Here is a 24,571-nt window from a genome sequence, read left to right on the forward strand (position 1 = left end):
TGTACATTGAAAAAAAAAATCCTCCTTGTAGGATCCCAGGATTGGAATCTGGCGTATGAACGCTGGGATCCAAGAATGGGGTACTACGGAGGTTGTCGGCACCAGATTCAGTGATCGGGATTCCTGTGAATCCGATTTCCGGGTTTGAGGCGTGACAACTCGAATCTGAAAATTTATATCTACACATGAAAGAGTTCGATGAGATAATAGCCACTTTATACTTCCTAATGTGTCTGTAGAGACGATCAAGCTGAAACTCCTTCCCTTCTCCTTAAAAGAAAATTTTAAGACGTGGTTAATGATCTTTAGCAGATGGAACGACATAATAAGGGAGTTCATAAAGAAATTCTTCCCATACCATAAAATGAACACCATCAGAAAGTCGATTATGAACTTCGACCAAAAGGAAGATGAAACATTCTTTTAATGTTGGGAGCGGTTTAAGGATCTTGTCAGTTCATACCCACAACACAGTTTTGAAACGTGGAGCATAACAAGTTTCTTCCATGCGCCAATTCGTCGAGATGATATGCAATGGGGAATTCATGAACAAAGATGCCGATGATGTGTGGGATTACTTTGACAAACTCGCTGAAACCACATAATCATGGGACATCTCCCTAAGATCTAGCACCACTTCTAAACCTACTCAATCAAAGGAGAAGGGTCAAATATATCTTTTGAAAGAGGAAGACGATATAAATGCTAAAGTGGCCAGTCTCACAAGAAAACTTGAGGCCATGGAACTTAAGAAGGATAAGGCTAAGGAAGTTGTCAGTGGTATTTGTTCTTATAATGTTCACACAACTGAAAATTGTCTAACAATACCTGCTTTTCAAGAAATACTGAATGAGCAATCGAATGTCGTGAACAACTACCAAAGGCCTTTTAAAGGACTCACTTCAAACACATACAATTCAAGTTAGAGAAATCATGCAAACTTCAGTTGGAGGAATGGACAAACTGCTACTCCTCAAGGAATCCCTAACCAATTCTTGAATCAAGGGTAACCTCAAGAGGAATCAATTTAAAACCCCACACAAACTCAAGAGCTCATCCAGCAAAGTACTCTCCAAGCCTTACAAGAACTTACTAAGGCTAAAAAAAAGATAGACTCACGTGTTTCAATTATGGAGAAAGAGATCCTTCCAGCTCAACCTATCTCCAATCCTAAACTACAATACAGAGTTAGTGAACCAAGCTCTTCAAATCCAATGGAGCAAGCCAAGTCTATCACCACTCTTAGGAGTGAAAAAACAATTGACAAATCTATTCCGGTAAGTACTGAAAAGTCCAAGGACCGAGAAGAAGACATAGATGATAGACCTATCACTACTCCACATGGATTAGAACCAGAACCTCTGAGCAAGCCGATTGCTCCATTCCCCTAGCGATTGATTGCACCAAAACCTCTATCCAACTCACAGGATATTTTAGAGGTGTTAAAACAAGTGAAGGTCAACATCCCTCTTCTAGATGCTATGAAAAAAATTCCTTCATATGCCAAATTTCTGAAAGATCTATACACAACCAAGAGGCGGCAAAGTATTAAAAAGAAAATTTTCTTGACAGAAAAAGTGAGTGCTATCCTCAAGTAAAATGTGCCACAAAAATATAAAGATCCAGGTAGCCTAACTATCACTTGTATAATTGGGAATCACCAAATTGAGAATGCACTTCTTGACTTGGGGGCGAGCGTAAATTTGATCCCATACTCAGTTTACGAACAAGAATTAAAATCCACGCGGACCAGATTACAACTTGTTGATCGCTCAGTTCATGTACCCAGAGGGATGATTAACGATGTATTAGTCCAAGTTGATAAATTCTACTATCCAGTAGATTTTATCATCCTGGATACTCAACCCATCGCAAATAGGGCTATTCACGAGTCGAGTTAGCTCGAAAAACTTGCTCGACTCGGCTTGAGTCAGCTCGGATTAACTCGGCTTGAATGGTTGATTTGGGGCGAGTCAAGCTAATTATTTGAAGCTCAACTTGAGTTCAAGCCGAGTTCAGCCAGGGGGCATTTCAACTCGACTCGACTCGGCTCGATTAATAAATATATTAAAGTTGTGGGGAATGTAGAGAAAGTTGAAGTGGGATCTCTTTGCTTTCACCCCAGCAGCAAAGAGTTTGATGTTAGTGTTGACGATCTCTTGAATCCAAAATGATATATTGTATGGAGCACTCACATGGATAGACATATCCTTCCTAAATATGTTTTGAGGTACAAGTCCTCAGATCATCTACAAGGTAACGGAAACTGTGCTTTTGTCCAAGCAGTAACAATACAGATGGGTCCCACTTTTCTGTGGTCCTAGGTCCGTTCAAAATCCCATCCATTGGAAAGTATGGCTTTGATGATGGGTAATTCAGAACATATAATTGAGGATGCTTTTGGCCCATGGTTCTTCTATCATATGGCCCACACAGATGGATTTTCTGGACTGCTGAAAGATGGACTACACCCTGTTTTAGTTGTCAAGCCAAACTAAAAATGAATTTCGCTTGGTGGAGCGTCATGTAAAATGCCTCTTAATTTTTTTTATTTAGCTTCTCTTCTAAATCAATGGAGGAGGATCAAGAATATAATCCATTACTCTCTCACCCAACAAGCTCGAGCTTAACTCAAGGTAAACTCGACTCAAACTTGACTCGACAACTTTGACAAACAAGCTAAGCTTCAATGTTGAGCTCGAGGCCGAGCTCGAACTCGAGTACAGCATGGACAAGCCGAGCCGAGCTTGGCCCACCTCGCCTCGACTCAGCTCGATGCCCACCCCTAATCGCAGATATGAGCACTTAAATCCCTGTCATACTTGGCTGCCCGTTTCTTGCTACATCCAATGCTATCATCAATTATTAGAATGGGGTCATGAATTTGTCTTTTAGAAATATGACATTGGAGCTCAATATCTTTTTTAACATGAGCAGACAGGCAGAGGATGATGACGAGGCCCACGACATTAATGTGATAAACTCTTTCGTGGAAGATAGAACTTTGATGGCCTTATCTTCTGACCCTCTAGAGATGTGCTTGGCTTATCTCACTCTCCTGATTTGGATGATGACATGATTAGGGAGATGGATGCCTTGCTTGATGCTACACCAGTACTTGAAGTTAACCGGTGGAGGCCACAATTTGAAAAATTGCCCCAAACTGATGTTGTGCCTCTACTGTCTAACCTCAAAGTGCCGAAGCTTAACCTAAAACCTTTACCCTTTGATCTTTAATATGTCTATTTAGATCAATATGAGACAAACCCAGTGGTGATTATCTCCTACCTTGAGCAGGAATAGGAGATTGTGCTTATTTTTACTCTCATTAAGCATAAATGAGCCCTTGGATGGTCAATTGTGGACCTTAAGGGAATTGACCCTTTGATTTGTACTCACTGCATTCATCTTAAGGATAATGCGAAGACCTCCCGGCAAACATAACATAAATTAAATCCAAACATGAAGGAAGTGGTTAAGGCGGAGGTGCTTAAGTTATTGGATGTGGGTATTATATACCCCATATCCGATAACCAATGGGTGCGTCTAACTCAAGTGGTTCCTAAGAAGTCCAGAATCACCATCGTAACCAATGCCAACAATGAACTTGTGCCAGTTAGAGTGACTACTGGTTAGAGAATGTGCATTGACTACAGGAAGTTGAATACCGTCACGAGGAAGAACCACTTTCCTTTACCCTTCATTGATCAAATCTTGGAAAGACTAGCTGGTCACTCTTACTACTATTTCCTTGACGGGTATTCGGGCTACAATTAGATAGAGATAGCCCCTGAAGATTAGGAGAAGATAACATTCACATGTCCTTATGGTACCTTTGCTTACCGAAGGATGTCATTCGGACTGTGTAATGCCCGTGCCACTTTTCAGCGATGCATGCTGAGTATTTTTTGACACGAAGGGGCAATATTTAGAGGTCTTCATGGATGATTTCTCTGTCTTTGGTCCATCCTTCAGCGAGTATTTGAAAATTTTGAAAAATGTGCTGAAACGATGCGAGGAAAAGAATTTGGTACTAAATTGGGAGAAGTGTCATTTCATGGTTTCTCAGGGAATAATTCTTGGATATATAATCTCGTCCAAGGGAATTGAGATAGATAAGGCTAAAATTGACCTTATCTCTAACCTACCTCCGCCCAAGAGCATACGAGACGTGTGATCCTTCTTAGGACATGCCAGATTTTACAGATGATTTATAAAGGACTTTAGTCACCTTTCTCGTCCCTTATGTAATCTACTTCAAAAGGATGTACCATACGAGTGGACTGAGCAATGCCAGGAAGCTTTCACTAAGCTCAAGGGCATGTTGACTACTGCACCTATCATGCAGCTACCCAATTGGAGCATTCCTTTTGAAATTATTTGTGATGTGTTTGACTATGCTATTGGGGCGGTATTAGGCCAGAGAAAATAAAAGACGCCCTATTTTATTAACTATGCAAGTAGAACTTTAAATCATGCCCAAGTGAATTACTCTACTATGGAGAAGGAACTCTTGGACGTAGTATTCGCGTTGGACAAATTTAGGTCCTACTTGATCGGATCCAAGATCATTATCTACACTGATCATACGGCGTTGAAGTATCTTCTTTCTAAGAATGATGTTAAACCCCGCTTGATAAGATGGATCCTTTTACTCTAGGAATTTGATTTAGAAATAAAAGATAAAAAGGGAGTAGAGAATGTAGTGGTTGACCATCTTTCACGACTTGACCTTCTTGATTCCCTTGAGACGACACCTATAAATTACATGTTCCCTGATGAATAACTGTTTAAACTCTCCTATTTACCTTGGTTTACAAACATTAAAAATTATCTTGCTACAAGTTTCACACCGACTCATTGGACTGCACAAGATAAGAAAAAATTCTTTGTCGAGGTTCATAAATTCTTCTAATATGACCCATATTTATTCAAATATTGTCCAGATCAAATTCTAAGGAGATGTGTCCCAGACAATGAACACTAAAGTGTCATCTCCTTCTGTCATTCTTGGGCCTGTGGTGGTCACTTGTTTGCTAAACAGACCACGGCCAAAACTCTGCAGTGCGACTTCTATTGGCCCACTATGTTTAAGGATACTCATGAGTTCTGCAAAGCTTGTGAGTATTGTCAGAAATTGGGAGCGTTGTCTCGTCGAAATATGATGCCTCTGAATCCCATACTGATCATTAAAGCATTTGACTGTTGGGGCATCAATTTCATGGGGTCATTCCCTCAATCCTTTGAAAATTTATACATTTTACTAGTAGTAGACTATGTCACTAAATGGGTCGAAGCAATCCCGTGTCGAAACAATGACCATTGAATGGTCATTAGATTCTTAAAAGAAAACATCATTTCCTAGTTTAGAATGTCTTGAGTCATCATTAGTGAGGGAGGTTCACACTTCTGTAATAGGCCATTTGAAAGCTTAATGAAGAATTATGGCATCTCTCATAAGGTGAGCATTCCATACCACCCGCAGGCAAGTGGGCAAGCTGAGATTTCCAACAAGGAAATTAAACACATTCTGGAGAAAACGGTTAAACTAATCACAAGGAATGGTTAATCCGCTTGACCGATGCTTTATGGGCCTACCGTACTGCCTTCAAGACCCCAATTGGAATGTCTCCCTTTAGACTCATCTATGGGAAAGCTTGCCACTTACCTGTGGAATTGGAACATAGAGCCTACTGGGCTATCAAAAACTTGAATTTTAACCTAGAGAACGCTGACTTGCTGCACAAACTTCAGTTAAATGAACTCGAGGAAATCTGGAATGACGCATACGAGAACTTGAGAATTTACAAGGACAAGATGAAGGTGTTGCATGATAGGAACATCATTTGAAAATCATTCTTAACTAGTCAAAAAGTCCTTTTGTACAATTCTAGGTTACATCTTTTTCTGGATAAACTCCAATCTCGTTGGACTGCCCCTTTCACAGTTACTACTATCTATCCTCATGAGGCCGTTGAGATAAAGAATCCGAACAATGACAATGCTTTTAAAGTGAATGGACATCGTTTAAAGCCATTTGTTGAGAAATTTGATTCAGAGGACATGTCCATACCTCTTATTGATCTTGTTTGCCAAGATTGACTTCCTAGTCTAATGGAGGTATAGTTAGGTTTATTGCTTTCATATGATTTAAATTAGGATAGTTTACTTTTAATGTTTAGTCGTTATGCTAACCCATCTTCACATCGAGAACTTTGGAAGAGCTGCAATTCGCCTTCTTCAGGTACTACCTTTCCATCACTTATCCATTATTTTTGTTGTCTCATTTATATTGCATACTTATATCTTTTACATTGAGGACAATGTAGATTTTAAGCTGGGGGTGTGGATTAGGTAAACTAATTAGTATTTTCTTAGTCTTTGAGCAAAATTTTTGGTAATTTTCAAATTTTCAAATTCAAAACCTATTTGAAAGATGATAGTTTGTGCACTTAAGAATGTTTTGCATATGATAAGATTGATATTGAACTTTGAATTGTTGGAGTTTGATCAACCAAGTATACTTGCACTCAATTGATTAAGATGAAGTTTTGAATATCATGACTGATACACATTCAATTTGGTTTCTATGGCTACGCAAGAATTTCTAATGGATAGTATGTAAATCATTGATAGATTTTGAGAATTCAGACTGGAGAATTTTATCCACCTTAAAATATGAAAATAACCAGTCAAAAAATAGTGAGATCATCTAAAAAAGGTCATGTATGAGGAAAAGACTGGGAAAAAGTTTGAAAAAGAATGAAAAATTCTAAAAGAAATCTGAAAAGAATGAATAATAATTAAAAAAAAGGACTATCAATATAAAATAAAAAACTGGAAAAAGGAGAAGGGGATAAGTTCGGAATTAGTACTTGAGTTTTTAACTACTCTTAATATGATGAACATGGCTAACGTTATGAAATGATAGTATTCTCATGGGAAGTAATTTAATTTTCACTGAGCACATTGACAAAGATGCTATAAGAACTTATGCTATGAAGAAATTGATAAAGAACTGATTTGATCGACTGCTCATATGATTTGGCTCTAGGTTTTCAAAGTCCCACTTTGTCATCTTAATTTTACTCATTCATACTCAATTGTACAAAATATTATTTTCTGAAAAAGGTTGAACATTGAAAATTGAGGTTCACTTCACGCATGTTTTGCTCGTGACTAGCAAAATGTTGTTAGGGAATGTATTGAGTGTCAAATATTGCATATTCTCCCCTATTTATATTTTGATTTTATGAACATGATAATGCTTAATGGTATATTTTTCACATGTTTTTGTTGTAATGTGAATCTGAGAGCTTGGATTGAAAAGAATATTAAAAGCATGGATTTGATGCTCAAGAATCACCAAGGCAAGGGATGGATCGTACGAAACAAAGATTAAAGAACTCACATGCTAAAGATCCAAAGAAACCAAGTGAGGAATGAAGAGAATCAAAGATTCGAAGCAAAGAAAAGGAATTCGCATGAAATTCAACTAGCCTGAGTTCTGCTTCTACTAGCTCAAGTTCTAGTTCGACTAGCCCAAGAAACTTTGTCTCAAACTCCAGCGACATTATCTTTTAAAATCGTGCGAATCTTGACTAATCGAAGATGTCACTCGACTAGTTAAAGATGACTCTCGACTAGTCAAAGATTTCTCTCAACTATTCGAAGGCTACACAAATTTTGAGCGGACTGCGTAAATTAGAGGCGGTTTCCGGACTTTTTCAATTCGGCGCGAAAGTTGGAGTTCCCCAACTATAAATACGAGTTCCTAGGATGCTCCAAAGCATCTTCTAGGGTTTAAGGGGTGGATCAAAAGGGTGGAGAGTCACCGCCAAGAGTTTTCTTCTTCTTCCTTAGCTTGTTTTTATGCTTTCCTTAAAAGATTTTTGCTTAATCATGTCTATGGTTAACTAAACCTATTAACTAGGGCTAAGAGGTGAAGCTTGTAGCATGATTGGGATGTTTACTTTACTTTGATTCATGTTTATGTTGAGCTTCATTGATTTCTAGTTGATTTTGAGGAATATTTTCAGTTTTCAATGGTTTGTTGTGACTCAAATTACCGTAGAGCCTACGATAGCTTTTGAGTATTTTGTTTTCTTATTTGAGATTATGGGATTGGTAAATCCTATTGATTGCCATAGTCTCTTGGGCATGGTTGGGTGATGGAATCCCTTCCAATCTTCACAATCCTTTTCCATTGAGGCTAGATCAATGAGAAGTTCAGAGATTTGATTGTCTCTCTTTCTCTAGCCGGATAAGATAGGACTCTGATTCTAGTTGGATCTTTTGAATCAAGTAGTCCTTACAGATGAGTCGACCTCCTTGAAGGTCAACCTGTGGTTGAACGTAGAAGCCCTTTTTGGCTTGGATTTCAAGAGCCCATGTTATTTTGTAGAGTTGGTCTATTCCATAAGTCGACCTATCCAACTTGAACTATTTCTATACCCAATAGTAAGCCCCCCCTTACTCTTCAAGCTGATCACGAAGAAGGTTGAGGAGTAAGCCAAGCCTAGTTTAGGTCGAGTTGTAGAGTCATTAATGCCATGTTTGGCGGCCAACATGGTGCGCGAGGCATGTCGGTAATGGACACGGTGTGTCGTTTCGGGATTCAAGGTCACGTGGGGCATTGGGTTGTCATTTTGGCGACTGTTGAATGGGAACGCGACACGTGGCTTCGTACTCAATAGTGGGGTCGATCAGCGCATGGGGTCGCGCTACGAGTCCCTTGGGGGGGAAGTCGAAGGGACGTTGTATGACCATCATTAATGGTCGCACTCAATCGACGCCACGTGGCTTCCTTATATAAGGGAAGCCCTAACGCATGGTCGTCCCCACTTGAGATTTTTGCCTCCTTCCCAGTCGTCTTTGTCCAAACGCAGTAAAAGGGATTTTTTTCTTTTTTCTTTTAATGATTGTAATGTCGGATTCCATTGGCCCATGTGAGGGAGTTTCTGGTGGCGATAGTGGGTCCAGTAACCTTCGGGTTATGTTGAATCCATCATCGCTGTTGAGGATAGTGGAGGATACCGATTTCCCGGCGTCCCGAACCGTAGAACCATCTTTGGCAGAAAGGCCGCTGGGCATGGAGCCTTCTGATGTCGGGGATGATCCAGAGGGATCTGATGAAGATGGGATTAGGGGCCCGATCCCTTCCACCCTTACTGCCGAGGATTTGGTTCAGATAAGGATCGGATACCACATCTCAGAATCAGTGACTATGAGGCTTCCTGGGCCGGATGAACTCCCGAACCGTCCTCTAGAAGGGTCAGTAGCCATTTTCCAAGTCATGCTATAGTGCGGCCTGTGACTCCCTTTGCTGCGAATAGTGAGAAAGCTGCTTGCTCGGCTGAACCTGGCCCTGGGACAAATAATCCCGAATGGCTAGAGGGCGTTGATCGGCTGCACTGTCCTTTGGGCCAAGCTAGAACAGCTCGATCTAACGGTGGAGGAGTTCCTCCACTTATACCAAGTCAAGCCAAATCGTAATCAGCTCAGCTGACATTATTTGTCTGCCTGGCAAGGAACTGGGGGGAGCCTCATTACCAACCCTCCATCATCCAACAAGAACTGGAGGGACAAATGGTTTTGGGAGTCCGGGAATTGAGAGGTAGCTGACCTATCCCTGCCTTCTGGTCAGCACTGGGTCCCAATAGCATTTTCTGACCCAGGTAATTATTTCTTGCACCGACAATCTTAGTTCCTTTCGAGTTGGTTGGTTTCCTGGTCATATTATAGCTGACGTATCATTTTCTTTGTGTAGTCATCCCTAAACAAGTTCCTCTGGTCAACGACGGGGCGCTTGCTCGAATCAAAGCAGCAAGTGTGCTCCCTAGGGAGAGGAGATCTTGGAGGGTTCTCCTTTAACCTGAGTCATTTCTTGAGTTGGGCTTAGATTTCGCTCTCACCAGTAAGCCTACGGGTAAGACCTACTTCCGAGCTATAATACTTAGCTATGTTTCATGGATTTCTCTGACTTCTTCTTCGTATGTTAAATGTAGAGATGCCTGATGCTCGTCTGTTAATCTGTGCTCCTTCCAAAGTCCGCGTTCCTCCCACCAGGGATGAGGCGGCGACGCCCAAGAAGAGGAAGACCAAGGCGTCTTCCAAGAGCAAGGGGAAGGTCGGCCCCTGCTGTCTAATCGTGATAGAGGCAGAGGGAGAGGGTATGGAGGTGGAGATCTCCTTTGGGGTTGCTGGAGCAGCGGGGATGATTGCCTCAGAAGAGGCTGCTCTTGCCGAGGTGCAAGGGGCTGTCGAGCCTCTCGCTGAAGCTTAGCCTTCGGCACTGAGGGGATTGCTCATCCGCGTAGTCTCTAGCGGACTCTTGAGGAGATCCTCCCTTGGGCAGATCGCCACACGTCGGAGGAGGAGTTCGACAATTTATTTGACTCCCCTATCGATTCCGTTTTGGCCTGTGTGATGACGAGTCTCCTTGGAGTAATATATCTCTCAGAACTTTTTTTTTGGTTTTTTTTAACACCTAACTTGCTCTTTATTTTCCATTGTAGTTTGCCCCATGCGTGTTGACGGCGCTCGTCGAGTTCGCTCGGATGCACGAGCTAGTAGTTGGGGTCTATCAAAGGGTGGCCCAATCAGAGGCTCGGGCTATGGCGACAGAAGCCGAGCTAAGGGCCACGAAGACAGCCCTCGAGGCTACTATTGTGGAGACGGTTGAGGTGAAGGCAAGGCTGGAAGAGTCCAAGGCTCTGTATACTGATTGCCGAGCTAGGCTTTTGAAGACCTTGGGCAAGCTGGATGAGCTAAAGGCTGGGATGAAGGCTGCTCTTGCTCATGCTCGGAAGACTACAATGGAGGAGTTCAAGGCCTCCCAGCAGTACTCAGATGAGAGGGATTACCTCTTTCGCTAGGGTTTCGCTGAGTGCATCTGGGCTATGAAAGAGTCCTACCCTGAGATGGACCTCTCTGGTTTCGACAAGTCCGAGTCAAGGTCTGATGGGTCGGGCTATGAGGTGGCTCTCGAGCAACCCCTCGAGGCTGAGGCTTGAGGATCGGTTTTTACAAAGAAGTATTTCGTTCATCCTGCATTACCTTTCCCTTTTACAGCTTCAAGCACATCAAGCACCATCTGCCTCTGCCTTCTTCAGCTTTAAGCACTTTGAGCACACCAAGTGTCATCTGCCTCTGCCTTCTTTAGCTTCATTTGTAAACCGATGTACATGTATTTTTCTGATTCGTAGTCGATGGAATACTGATGTAATCATGCCTTTTCGGGCTTTATTAATGAAACATCTCTTTTTTGGATGATTTGTCTCTGGAACTCTGAATTTCTAAGTTAAGTAGATATGCCCTTTTCTTGTTTGAGTAGGTTAAAGTAAACTTAGGCTGTAAATCAGATATCAGTCGAACATTAGATCAGGGTTGTTTATAGATCAGTCGTTGGTTAGATCTTGGTTGGATAATGTGCCAGACCTTTTATTATTTGAAAGTAGAGTGATACATAACAAAAGTTGTACCAATCAACTTAAGGGTAATAGATCTTCAGATGCTCGACATTCCATGGATGCGGGAGGAGTTGGCCAGTCAGATCTTCTGGTCGATATGAGCCAAGTTGGTTGGTGCTTGATATCATGTAAGGTCCTTCCCAGTTCATGCCTAATGTCCTTGATCCTATATCCTTGGTGTTCTGGAATGTCTTTTGGAGAACTATATCTCTGACTCAAAACCTTCTGACCTTGACCTGAGCATTATAGAAGCATGACACTTACTGCTGGCGGACAACAGTTCAAATCTGAGCTTACTCCCTTTGTTCTTCGAGAAGGTCGAGACTGAGGGCCATAAGCTCGGTACTGACCTGTTCATCGAATGAATCTGTTCGGGCCGTAGGTAGTCTGATCTCTACGGGGGTGACTGTTTCTACTCCATATGCCAAAAAGAAAGGGGTCTCTTCAGTAGTTGTTCATGCGGTAGTTCGGTATGCCCATAGGACTTTAGGGAGTTCCTTGGACCAAGCTCCTTTGACATTCTCGAGTTTGGTTTGAAGGTGATGCTTGATGATCTTGTTAACTGTCTCAACTTGTCTATTTTCTAGCAGATGTCGCGGTGATGAGTAGACATTGTGAATTTTGAGGTTGTTGCACATCTCCTGATACTGTTTGTTATCGAATTGCTTACCATTAACAGAGATGATGGTTCGAGGTATCCTGAACCTACATATGATATTTTTCTAAATAAAGTCTGTGATCCTTTGCTTGGTTATCTTTGCTAGTGGTTCGACTTTCACCCACTTCGTGAAATAGTCGACAGCCACCACGGCGAACTTGGTTTGACCTTTATTGGTGGGGAGTGGACCAATGATTTCGATCCCCTACTAGGCAAACGGTCAGGGTCCAACCATAAGGGTGAGCTCTTCAGGCGATTGCCGAGATACATTTGTGAATCGCTGGCACTTGTCATATTTTTGAACGAGCTTTCACACATCGTGCTGTATGGTCAGCTAGTAGTAACCCTGTCAGATGACCTTGTGCGCCAATGCTCGTCCTCTAGAGTGGTTTCTGTAGAGTTCCTCATGGATCTCCCTTACAACATACTCTACCTCTTCTGGTCAAATGCATCTTAGGTAAGGAAGATAAAATCCTTTCTTGTTAAGTACACCATTGAGTATGGTATCTCAGGCAGTTTTTATCTTCAGTCGCCGTACTTCAACTTGATCTTTGGGTAGCTCGCCATCTTCGGGATATTTGATAATCGGATCCATCTAGGTCAATTTTGAGCTAACTGGGAAAATGGCCGTAAGGTTGGCTTCAGTGATGCTCAGTTTAGCCAAGAATTCGATCGGAATGGATCTTGGGATGTTGTCTTCATCTGCTGTGGGGAGCTTTGCTAACATGTCAGCCTTCAAATTCTTGGCCCATGGAGTTAAGGCAACACTGCATTTCTGAAAAACTTTCGATCAATTCCTTAGCCTTCTGAAGATATGCTTTCATACGCTCTTTTTTATCCTGGTAAGCATCGAGTATTTGGTTGACTACCAACTGTGAATCACTGAAGACCTCGATATGTTGGACCCCCATGCTAGCTGCTAACTGGAGTTCGACGAGCAAGGTCTCGTATTCCGCTGTATTGTTGGAGGCTTGAAATCCAAATCTTAAGGCATACTCATACCTATAGAGTCTGGGGTTTCCAGGACTATCCTGGCCCCACTTGCCTTAGATTTGAAAAAGCAATCAACATAGAGTGTCCACTTGGGTGGGTTGGGACAGACTTGGGAGTTGGATGTTTTCAGCTTGTTAGTCGGTCGTGATCTCTTGTATGAGCCCTGCTCTAGGTGAGTTCGGTGTTTGCTTGGGCATTAAGGGTATCTCGATGAGGAAGTCAACCACTGCTTGGCCTTTGATGGTGGTCCGAGGTTAATGCTTGATATCAAATTCGCTCAGCTTAATTGCCCATTTGGTTAGTCTTCCCGAAGCTTCGGGTTTTTGGAGTATTTGCGCAATGGTTGATCGGTCAAGATGACTATAGTGTGGACCTGAAAATAGGGTTGTTGGCGTCGGGAGGAGATAACCAAGGCCAGAGCTCATTTTTCCAATATAAGATCCCTTATCTCCCATAAGACGAAAGCTTTGCTGACGTAGTAAACTGGAAATTTCTTTCTCTCATGTTCTCTAATTAAAGCCGAGCTAACTGCAGCGTCGGAGATGGCCAAATATAACAATAGAGATTCACCTAGTTCGGGTTTGGAAAGCAACGACGGCAACCCTAGGTACTGTTTGAGTTGCTGGAAGGCTACCTCACTTTCTTCTGTCTAGTCCACAATTTATTTTCCCTTCAATTACTTGAAGAAGGGGAGACATTTATTTATAGCTCGGGACACGAAGCGATTGAGGGGCATTATTCTTCTAGTGAACCTCTGTACGTCTTTGGTCGTGTTCGGCGATTGCATCTCAAGGAGAGCTTTAATGTTTTCTGGACTGGCCTCAATCCCTCGCTGGTTGACTAGGAAACTGAGGAATTTCCCCAAGCTAACGCTGAAGGCACATTTGCTTGGGTTCAATTTCATTCGATATTTTTGAAGAGTGAGGAACATCTCATATAAGTCAGCAACATGGTCTGTCGCTTTTACGCTCTTGACGAGCATGTCATCGTTGTAAACCTCCATTGTCCGCCTAATCTATCGGGTGAACATTTTGTTGACCAATTATTGGTAAGTAGCGCTAGCATTTTTCAACCCAAATGGTATGAATCGGTAGCAATAAAGGCCTTTGTCAGTGACAAAAATAGTTTTTGTTTTATCATGAGGATGCATTAAATTTTGATTATAACCAAATAAGCATCCATAAAACTGAGCAATTCGTGTCTTGCCGTGCTATCAACCAGTTGATCGATCCGAGGGAGAGAAAAACTGTCCTTGGGACATGCTTTATTTATGTCTATGTAGTCCACACAGATCTATCACTTTTTGTTTGCCTTCTTCACCAGGACAACATTGGCTATCTAATTTGGATAATAGACCTCCTCAATGAATCCATCTTTAAGGAGCTTGTCGACCTCTTCTCCTATAATTGTGTACCTCTCAGGATCGAGAGCATGTCATTTGATCGGCCAGTGGGCAGGGTTGGCATTTAGTTGGTGCATAATGACTTTAGAGTTGATGTCGGGCATGTCTTTGTGAGACCATGCAAAGATGTCCACGTATTGTCGAAGGAGAGCCAATACGTTCTCACGCAATGTAATTAAGGACGACCTAATTTGGACTGTCTTGGATGGGTTGGATTCATCTAATGGGATCGGAATGAGGTCTTTCATAGGTCAGCCTATCTCCTTTGACTCTTCGCGCGGATCTAGGGAAGCAATGGTCATTGCCTCGTGCGGGGTTTTCAGTGCCATTGCATAGCATTGTCGAGCATCGTGTTGATCACCTTTTATGGTCCAAACACCTTGTTTGGTTGGGAATTTCATGGCCAGGTGGTAAGTTGAAACTATTACTCGTAGGAGGTTCAGAGATGGTTTTCCTAGAATAGCGTTGTAGATAGAAGCTTGGTAGACTATAAGAAGTCGACCATCATGGTGGTCTGGTTCTGTCCATCTCTAGCTGATAGGGGGAGCTAGATGTAGAGCTGTACACGGGTAGAGTTAGCTAGGTAGCTCGCTCGACTCAACTTGAAAAAGCTCGACTCAACTTGGATCGAAGCTAAGTTCGAATCGAGTTGAGCTGATTTTTGGTGCTCGAAATGAGTTTGAGCCGAGTTCAATCTTGCCCTTACTCGACTCCACTCGAATACTGCTCAAACTTGGCTCGACTTAGCTCGACTCGGTACAGGGTATATATATCCTTTAAAAATTAAAACCCTAGCTCCCATCCAGCCATCCCATTCCTAGGCACTCGTTCCCCTTTAAAAAAAACCCTCTCTCTCAGGCGCTCGTTCCCCCTTCAAAAAACCCTAACCCGCATGACCATTACCCTTCTTCCCTCTCTCTCTCAAGTCTCAACCGCTCAGCTCGCCTCACTGTTCTTCTTCCCTCGCTCTATTAGGCTCTCGATTGCCCTATCCGGTGACCTTTCTGGTGGTCACAGCGACCGTCTGGTGGTCCCTGCCCTACCCGATCGCCATTTCCCTTACCCTTCTTCTTCCCTTACCGAACTCGACTCGAAAACTCTGCTCGAAATCAGCTTGAACTTGGCACGAACTCAGCCGAGCCGAGCACGAGCTGCTGTTACGAGCTTAAAGGCTGAGCCGAGCTGAGTATGAGATGGGACTCTAGTAGTCCAAGTCGAGCATAAGCTGGGCAAAGCTCGGCTCGGCTCGACTCATGTACACCTCTAGTTGAACGGTACCCTCTAGCATGACCTATCCACCTGAAAAACCAAGCAATAGAGTTTTGACAGGTTGAAGTATGGATCGACTAACTCCCATCTTGTCGAAAGTTTGAGCGAAAAGTACATCTGCTGATGATCCGGTGTTGATGAGGATCCGAAATACTTTTCGATTGCTCTAGTTAGAGAGATTAGGAGCGCATCATCGTGGGGGTGGTGGATAACTCGAGTGTCTTCTTGAGTGAAGGATATATTGTATTTTTCAAACTTTTGCTCTTTCGAAGGTCGACCGAGGAGCAAAACTTCCTCTTCTGGGCAACTGATGCTTCTTGCATGCACCTTCTGAGCATTGTTCAAGTCACCTCCACCTCCGCAGCCTCCAAAGATGGTACGGATTTCTCTAGTTGGCTGATTATTGATTGGCTGTTCCTTAGTGGCTGTGATCCGATCTCCTCTGTTGCTAACGTATTCTCCAAGGTGGCCATCACGAATGAGCACTTTGATTTCCTGCTAGAGGTTAAAGCAGTCGCTCGTATTATGACCATGATCCTGGTGGAAGAAGTAATATTTGTTCTTGCTTCTCTTATCAGGGTTGGATTTCAACTTGTTCAACCAGTGGAGAAGACGTTTGTCCTTGATTTCTATCAGAACCTGCTCTAGTGTCTTGTTGAGAGGAGTGTAAGTTTTGAACTTACTATCGGCCCGTTTGTTTGTCCTACGGTCATCTCGAGATCAGTCATCCTTCGTCTTCTTATTTACATTGGTTGTGTAAGGCCCGTATCCTAGTCCATACCATTCCTTAGACTTCCATGATCCTCCTCATTGAATTTTGACAACCCGCGACCTGTAATTAACGTTTGCACGCGACCCTAAGTCACATCTTGTAGATCTAAGTCAACTCGACTCGAAACCTATACCCTAACAATCGCGTCGTCGCCATGGTTCCAATGTCGTGACTTGCACTCTGATGCGAAACCCAGGCCAGGAGTTATGAGCCCACATTTATTTCGAGGAAAATGCTGCACATTGCGAATCCCAAGAGAATCTCTACCATCCATCACATTGATCAATCAATCACAAGTCAAGTGCAACCCATTACTCACCCATACCTCTCCCACCAACTAGTCAAAGTAACCCATACTTAGCCCATTCCTCTCATCCCAAAAGTCAATATGACCCATGCTTTCCATGTCATATCTCTTACACACCACTTCTCTCTCTCTCTCTCTCATTTCTCACTTCATTCCTAACAATTCCCAAGGAGAGGATGTCCAAGCTCTTCCAAGAGAGCCAAGTGTGGCCCACTTCCTACCCCTCTCATCTCTCATCCTAGCCCTTCAATCTCCATCATCTTCCATTAAAGTTAAAGCCAAGGAGCTTAACATTCCAAGGAGCCAAGAAGGAGTGAAATCGGTGGGTGATCTTGGGAATTCCACCCTTGATCACGTTGATTGTGGGGTGGTCCACTCACATGGACCCCACCTTGATGTATGTATCATATCCAGACCGTCCATTGATTGGGCCAGCTGCCCAGGACATTGGTGGACTGTCTAACAGCAACAGGGCCCACCGAGGTGTGTCCCATCCTCACCGTCCATTGCTGGACGAGGGGAAAATACAAAGGTCAGCTTGATTTAAGGCTGGTGGGCCATACGTGTGGCCCCACCATGATGGATGTGTTGTATCCTCATCGTCCAATCTCTGGACAGTGGGAGGTGGGATTGGCTGGAGTACCTCACACCAGCTATTAGCTGTTGTATGATGTCAACAAGGTCTGTGGGCCTCCATCATGAGGCATATGTTATATCCCAACCATCCATCCTATTGGCAGGGATGTGGGACGCACCCCACACGTGCTGCACATGTGGTTGTGGGGCCCATATTGATGTATGTATTTTATATCTACACCATCCATTCCTGGACGGTGCATGAGGGGCGGGCTGTGACGTATGGGTCTTATCCACACCGTCTAGCCCTATGGATGGTGGGACCCACCTCATGTATATATTGTATATTCACACCGTCCATCTATTTTCTACTGTGTGGGACGCACCATGATGTATGGGTCTTATCCACACCATCCGTTTGCTGGACGGGTGGGGCCCACCTTGTAGTATATGCTGTATATTTGCACCATCCATCCAGACGGGCTGGACGTGGGTCCACCAAGCTGTACGTGTTCCAGTTTCGCCGTTCATCCATTTTCTAGACGTGGACCCCACAATAACGTATGTATTCTATCTATGCCGTCCAGCGGCAGTGGGGTCCACCTGATGTGTTTCATCCATTCGGTCCAGTGGCAGCAGGTCCATTGTTATGTATTTTATCCTTGCTACCCAACAAATGTGGACTTCACTGTGATGTGTTTTATCTACATCGTCCAGATTATGTGGGGCCTGCCTTGATGATGTGTGGGTCATCCAGACCGTCCAAATGTTTGGGGCGGTGCTGGACGCACCATGATGTATGCGTTGTATATCCTAGTTGTCCATCTTGGGGGGGGGGGGGGCATTTGGAATGTGCAGGCCCACCTGCTGCTTGTGCAGGGCCCACATTGATGTATATGTTACATATGCTGCCCATCCATTTTTACTAAATTATGGGCTGTCCCATAAGGCCCATTATGATGTATATTTGGCCCATGTGATGAGACCTATTATGATCTATATAAGGCCCATATGTGCGGCCCAATATGATGTTTGTGTGGCCCATATGTGTGGCCTAATATGATGTTTGTGTGGCCCATAAGCGCGACCCAATATGATGTTTGTGTGACCCATATGAGCGGCCCATTTGATGAGGCCTAATGTGATATATTTGTGGCCCATTTGGAATGTGCACAGCCCACCTTAAGGTGATGTACTTATGGCCCATTGTAATGTATACTTAGCCCGATGTGATGTATATTGGGCTCTTGTGTGAGGCCTATTATGTTGTATGTGAGGCGCTTATGTGATGACATGGGCCCCACTATATGTTAGGCTATATGTGGGCCACTCCTTGAGAGTAATGTTGGTTAAATGTCTACATTGATGGGCAATGATGGTTAAATGGCCACATTATGACCTTCCCTTAGGCCTTGTTAGGCCCATTCTCATCCTTCTCTAAGTGGGTTGACTCTAATCATTGGGCCCCATTTGCACAACCCATCTATTCTTATTGGGCTAACCCAAAATGTTGGGCCCCCATTAGTTGCTAGTAAGGTTATTTTAATCTTGGAGTCCATCTAGGACTTATTTGGGCCCCCTAGGGCATCTAGCGGGCCATATGATAGTATGGTGAAGGAAGCCCTCTTTGGATCCTTAGGATTATAGGTAGGCCACCTAGGCCCAACCTTGTTATGAGGAGTGTTCATCATCACTGTAGATGGAGGGATCTGTGCTATCAGATTTTCTATATCCACAGTCGAGGATTGACCCTCATGTTATGGATCTGCTGTCCATCTATGGACCTTGCCTTATGTATAGGTCGATTATCGATGCCGACTATGAGTATGTGCTAGTATAACATCATGATACAAGTCATTGAGATGGTATGAGGCCCATTTTGATCGTATTAGGCTCATTCTCATTTTCCCTTGTGGGCTAACCCAAATTGATGGGCCCCTATTATTATTAGTATGATCCATCTTGCCTTATTGGGCTATCCCAATTCTTTGGGTCCCCATTGATGCTAGTAGAAGTACCCAAACATGGAAGCCCACTCTTAGGCCCATGAGTAGGCCAACTAGACCCATCCTTGTTATGAGGATGATGCATCATCACCTCTGGCCATAGGTAGAAAAATCTGTCGTATTAGATTTGGTGTATCCGCTGTTGAGGACCGATCATTATGTTATGGATTAGATCTACTGTCCTTCTATGGACCCCGCCATATATAGGCCAATTATTGATTACAATTATGTTAGCATACACACTGAGTATGTGTTAGTATAACATTTGACTATATAAGGTCATTGCAAGGTTAATTGTTATATGAGGCCTATTGTGACCATGTGAGGCCCGTCATGATTGTATGAGGCCTATTGTGATTATATGAGGCCCATTGTGATTTTATGAGATCCATTGTGATGGTACGAGGCCCGTTGTGATTGTATGAGGCTCATTATGATTGTATGAGGCCCAATTGTGATGTAAGAGGCCCATCATATGCGTGATGGCCATTAAATGTGTGAGGCCCATTGTATGTGTGAGACCCACTATGTGTAGGTGATTATTGTACACCACCCATTCACCTATACGGGCCATGAGCCGTCTTATACCGACCCACTACGATGTATGTGATTATAATCATGCCTGGTATACTTCATGATACATGCCCATAAGCATCATCCGCATGCTTATTATGAGGAGTGATTGAGCATAACATATGCCATTGGGCTGGTTGTTTATGAGACTCCTTAAGAGACGGAGTTGCCCCACATGAGTGCACTATACGAGCAAGTTTGATGCATGACTAGATGGTATGACTCATGCATCTCGCATTTTGTGATATGATCACCATACTCCCTAGAGACATCAGAGCCTTGGCCTCCATAGGCATGTCGTGGATGGCCAGATGAGACACCGCAAATGTTTGGTTCTAGCATACGGGCGCAATAGATGTCCCTGGGTGAAAATCCCTAAACTCCCAAGGCCAGGGGAAGCGCCAATGTTTAGACCAAGTGGATATATATATGAGCGCATGAGGATCATTTACCTGTAAGTCGCGTTTTCCACTATGTCGTAGTTAGTTGGGAGGGGGTGTGGCCTTACCCGCCTAAGGTAGTAGGCAATGTTAGGCTGAGTTTGACCAGCTCATAAATGGGTCTGCTATTGATGAGCCAGGCTGATAGTGGTAGGTAGATAGTGAGGTCTCTTCCACTTACCCAGTTGTGCACTTGATGGGGCAGCAAGCTGGTGTAGAGTGTACTAGACCCTGGTGATGATCCCGGAGATGTACGGTACTAATATGTGGACTTATTGAGCAGGAGTTGCATACTCGGCATTTTACTTATTCATTCATACATTCATTATCCACTCGGGTTGGTGGTGCGCCACTAATTTATTATGTGTACCTTCGTAATGGCCAGGATTTCGGTTGGGGCGCGTGACCAACCTGAGATCAGGCGTGAGGCTCGTATGTTAGACCGTATTGTTCCTTAATCTTCCACGGTCCTCCTGGTCAAATTTTGGCAACCCATGATGCGTAGATAGTAATTATGCGTGACCTTGAGTCCTATCCCGTATTCTATAGTCGGCTCGACCTGAGACTTGTACCCTATCGACTGCGCCATCACCACGATTCCAATGCCACGTCTCGCGCACCAAGGCGATATCCGGGCCAGGAGATATGAGCCTGCGTTCAGTTCAACGCAAACACCTTGCAATTTCAAAACCTATGAGAAATCACATCAGTCATGTCAAGTACATATCCCATCAATCACCTCAAGTAAGTATAACCACCCCTCCCCTAAAGTCAATTCTCTCTCTCTCTCTCTCTCTCTCCACCCATCAAGTACACCCATCACTCACCCATCCCTCTCTCTTTCAACCTCTCTCTCTCATCTCTCCCTCATTCTCTAAGCAACCCACGTCTAAGCTTCCATAAGAGAAGCTAGTGTAACCCACCTTCTTACCTCCCATCTCCACCATCCAAAGATCATCTCATAGGAAATATCACCATGATAATCAGAATATCAACTTAATGCACAAGGTCATGTCTACATACTAAAAAGAAAAGTATGTCCAAGAAATATCCCAACACACAGAGTAAAAAGTATTAATACATGTCCAAAATAAAAAGAGAAAACTAATCAAATCCAAATGAAGGAGCAGGAATAGAAGGATCTATCTGATGTAGTCCCTTGTTGATGTGCCTAAGGTATTTGTGCATGTATTTAAATTGATTTTCTTGGGACACATATAGACCCTCCACCCTCTCCTCAAGGGATCGCAAATGCTCATCAAAGTTAGAACGCTGAAAGTCTGGATCAGCCGTAGAGTCTGACTCATCACTCTCATCAAATAAGTCATCCATATTAACATCATCTGGAGGCAAAGCATCCTCCTCTTCAGTTGCTTCAGCAACTCCTCCAACACCCACATCAACTTGGCCAGGAGCCAACTCAGATTCATCTTATTTATGTTCAAGTTGTTGAAGGGAAGATGGTTAATGGGAGCTTCTCCAACAGGCATAGCCACAAGACTATGGTTGGCTAAAGTAGTCATAAGATAGGCAAATGGAATATCATTATGACCCGGATGGAGACGAAACTGAATAATGATGTAACAGATAAGAAATGGAAGACACACAGGAACACCAGTAACAATAGAGTGAAGGATACGGGCCATGAAAGAAGTAACCTCAGTCTTGTTACCAGACCTAGGATATACATTAGAAATGAATATATTTGGAACTAAGCACCACACTTGAGTTCCAATCAGCATCCATGTTGCATAATACTCTAGTTAACATCCATTTTTTAGACTCAAAAGGTCTTGCCACTAGAGTAGAAATAGGAATACCGTCATCATTAACTGGAAGATCTATCAATTCAGAAATTAAGAGACGGTCCACATCAGTTGGACCTTCTCTGGTTGTAATAGTAAAAGTCAGATTCTTAGTAAAGAAGTCACTTATATAAACAAACATGGCTTGCGCAATGGAATGGTATGCTAGACTGTCCCAACTTAAAATGTTAGCCCAACCTACAGCTTGAAGGAGGGGAACAATACCGAAAGGTTCCAAATGATTAGAGTTGACCATCCGTTCAACAATCGCATTGCGTAGACGAATATCTCGCACATACTCGGGACCTTGTTTGGGTGACTGAAGATGGTGCACCATGATTGAAGTAGAATGAGAAGAAGAGGGACCACGAGAGGCTTTCTTCTTATTTTTACTTTCCATTGCACAAGAAAGATAAGGAATACAAGCAATGTAAGAAAGAAAGATGAGTTTCAAAGAAATCAGATTTTTAGCTAGAAAACCCAATAAACCACTATAAACCTTGAAATAAACTACAAAAATAAGAAAATGGAAGAGTAAAGAACTTAAATCCACAAGGAAATCGAAAGAGATGCACTAACCATGAAGGAATCGAAGGTGGGTTTGACTGGTCCTGGTAGGGCTGGTTGGGGAAGATGAAACAAATGAAGAAAAAATGCTTTTTGCATAATAAAAACCCCCCAAACCCGAGTGGCTCGACTGGTTGAGTACATACTCGATTGGTCGAGTGTGTACTCGACTGGTCGTGCACCTCAAAAATTCTGCATATTTTCATATTTTAAAAATTAAAAATTTTGTAAAAATAAATAAAAAACATGCAATGTGAGACTCGTATCCTAGCCTGTACCATTCCATAGGCTCCTGCGGTTCTCCCGGTCAAATTTCGGTGACCTACGATGCGTAGATAGCATTTGCATGCGACCTTGAGTGTCATCCTGTAATTTCGAGTCAGCTTGACCTAAGACCTATGTCATTGCGACCGCATCGTCGCTGCGGTTCCAACGCCACGTCTCGTATGAAAATCCGAGATGTACATCAAAAGATGTAGGCCACGCTTTATTTGAACCTTAATCGCATTTGTGGGACCCACCTATGGCATGGCACCCCACCCTATGCATGCATGACATCATCATCCTCATAATTTCCTACCCACCTATGGCTAGTCTAGACCCCTAGCCACCTATAGCTAGCCTAGACTCCTAAACCCCCCTCCCTTACATTCATTATGACATGCATTTATTACTCTCTCTCTCTCTCTTATCTCTCTCCCTCCCTCTTTCTTTCTTATTTCCTAGCAAGAGAGAGAGCTCCCAACGTCCATTAGAGCTCTCAATTTCCAATCCTTTTGCAAGCTCTCCACTCCTAAATCCAACCCTCTAAAATCAATCTCAACCATTGAATTTTGTTCCTTTAGAGCTCTAGATCACATTGGTGGAAGGAGTCTAAGATCTAAGGTGGGTGCTTCTTTCTCTCTCCCCCCTGTCTCTTTCAATATTTTAGTGTGATGATGTGGCTATGTGGCCCACTCGAATGAACCCCATCTTGATGAATGTCTTATTCAAACCATCCAAGCCATGTGGGCCCTACCCCCTGGATGATGGGAAAACGTATGTATCAGATTGATTCAAATCAAGTGGACCACGTCCACATGGGACCCACCAGCCATGGTCCCCACACGTGGGACCCACCTTGATGATACATATACCCATGCCGTCCGTCCAGCGTCCAGGGACGCTGGACGTTATTTTACCGTGAAGGCAGTGGCGTGCTAGCAGTTTATATATATATATATATATATATATATATATATTAAGGTTTGGGATGGGCCACTCTTACAGGCCCCACCTTGGTGTATGATTTTAATCCAAGCCATCTATTCCTTTCCCTAGCTCATTTTAGGTGTTGAGCCGAAAAATGAAGATAATCCGCTTGTCAGACAGGCCATATTAGTGGAAACAGTAATTTTCACCATTTAAATTCACTTTAATTTTTCTACACGCCTAAATATATTAGATATTGGACTCTTTTGACTTGTGTTGAGCTATGAAATCTAATGGGTGGAGTAGATCCACCTAATGTGGGCCCCACCTGTGAGAAACCATGGGAATTTGGTTTTCAAAAAAAAAAAAAAACAAATCCAGCATGCAGCAGCGCTGCTGCTGCTGTCAGAGCCCCACAGGCACTGTCTGCGCCCGACGACGGACGGACGGGGTGGGGCTCACGACCCCAGTTGTGGGCCCCACCGTGATGCGTTTCGAACATCTATCACATGCATTTGATGGGTCCCCATGGACCAGCCGT

The 24,571-nt window shown here is 43.3% G+C and overlaps 1 non-coding gene across 1 annotated transcript; it reads right to left on the reverse strand.

The window, feature by feature from the left end:
- Positions 1-370: 370 nt before the first annotated feature.
- LOC131244892 (small nucleolar RNA R71) lies at positions 371-477 on the reverse strand. The gene has a single exon (XR_009170663.1). It is a non-coding gene; the product is annotated as a small nucleolar RNA R71 (small nucleolar RNA).
- Between the last annotated feature and the right edge of the window lie 24,094 nt (positions 478-24,571).

The sequence above is a fragment of the Magnolia sinica genome, chromosome 4, assembly GCF_029962835.1.
Source record: "Magnolia sinica isolate HGM2019 chromosome 4, MsV1, whole genome shotgun sequence".
Lineage (NCBI taxonomy): Eukaryota > Viridiplantae > Streptophyta > Magnoliopsida > Magnoliales > Magnoliaceae > Magnolia > Magnolia sinica.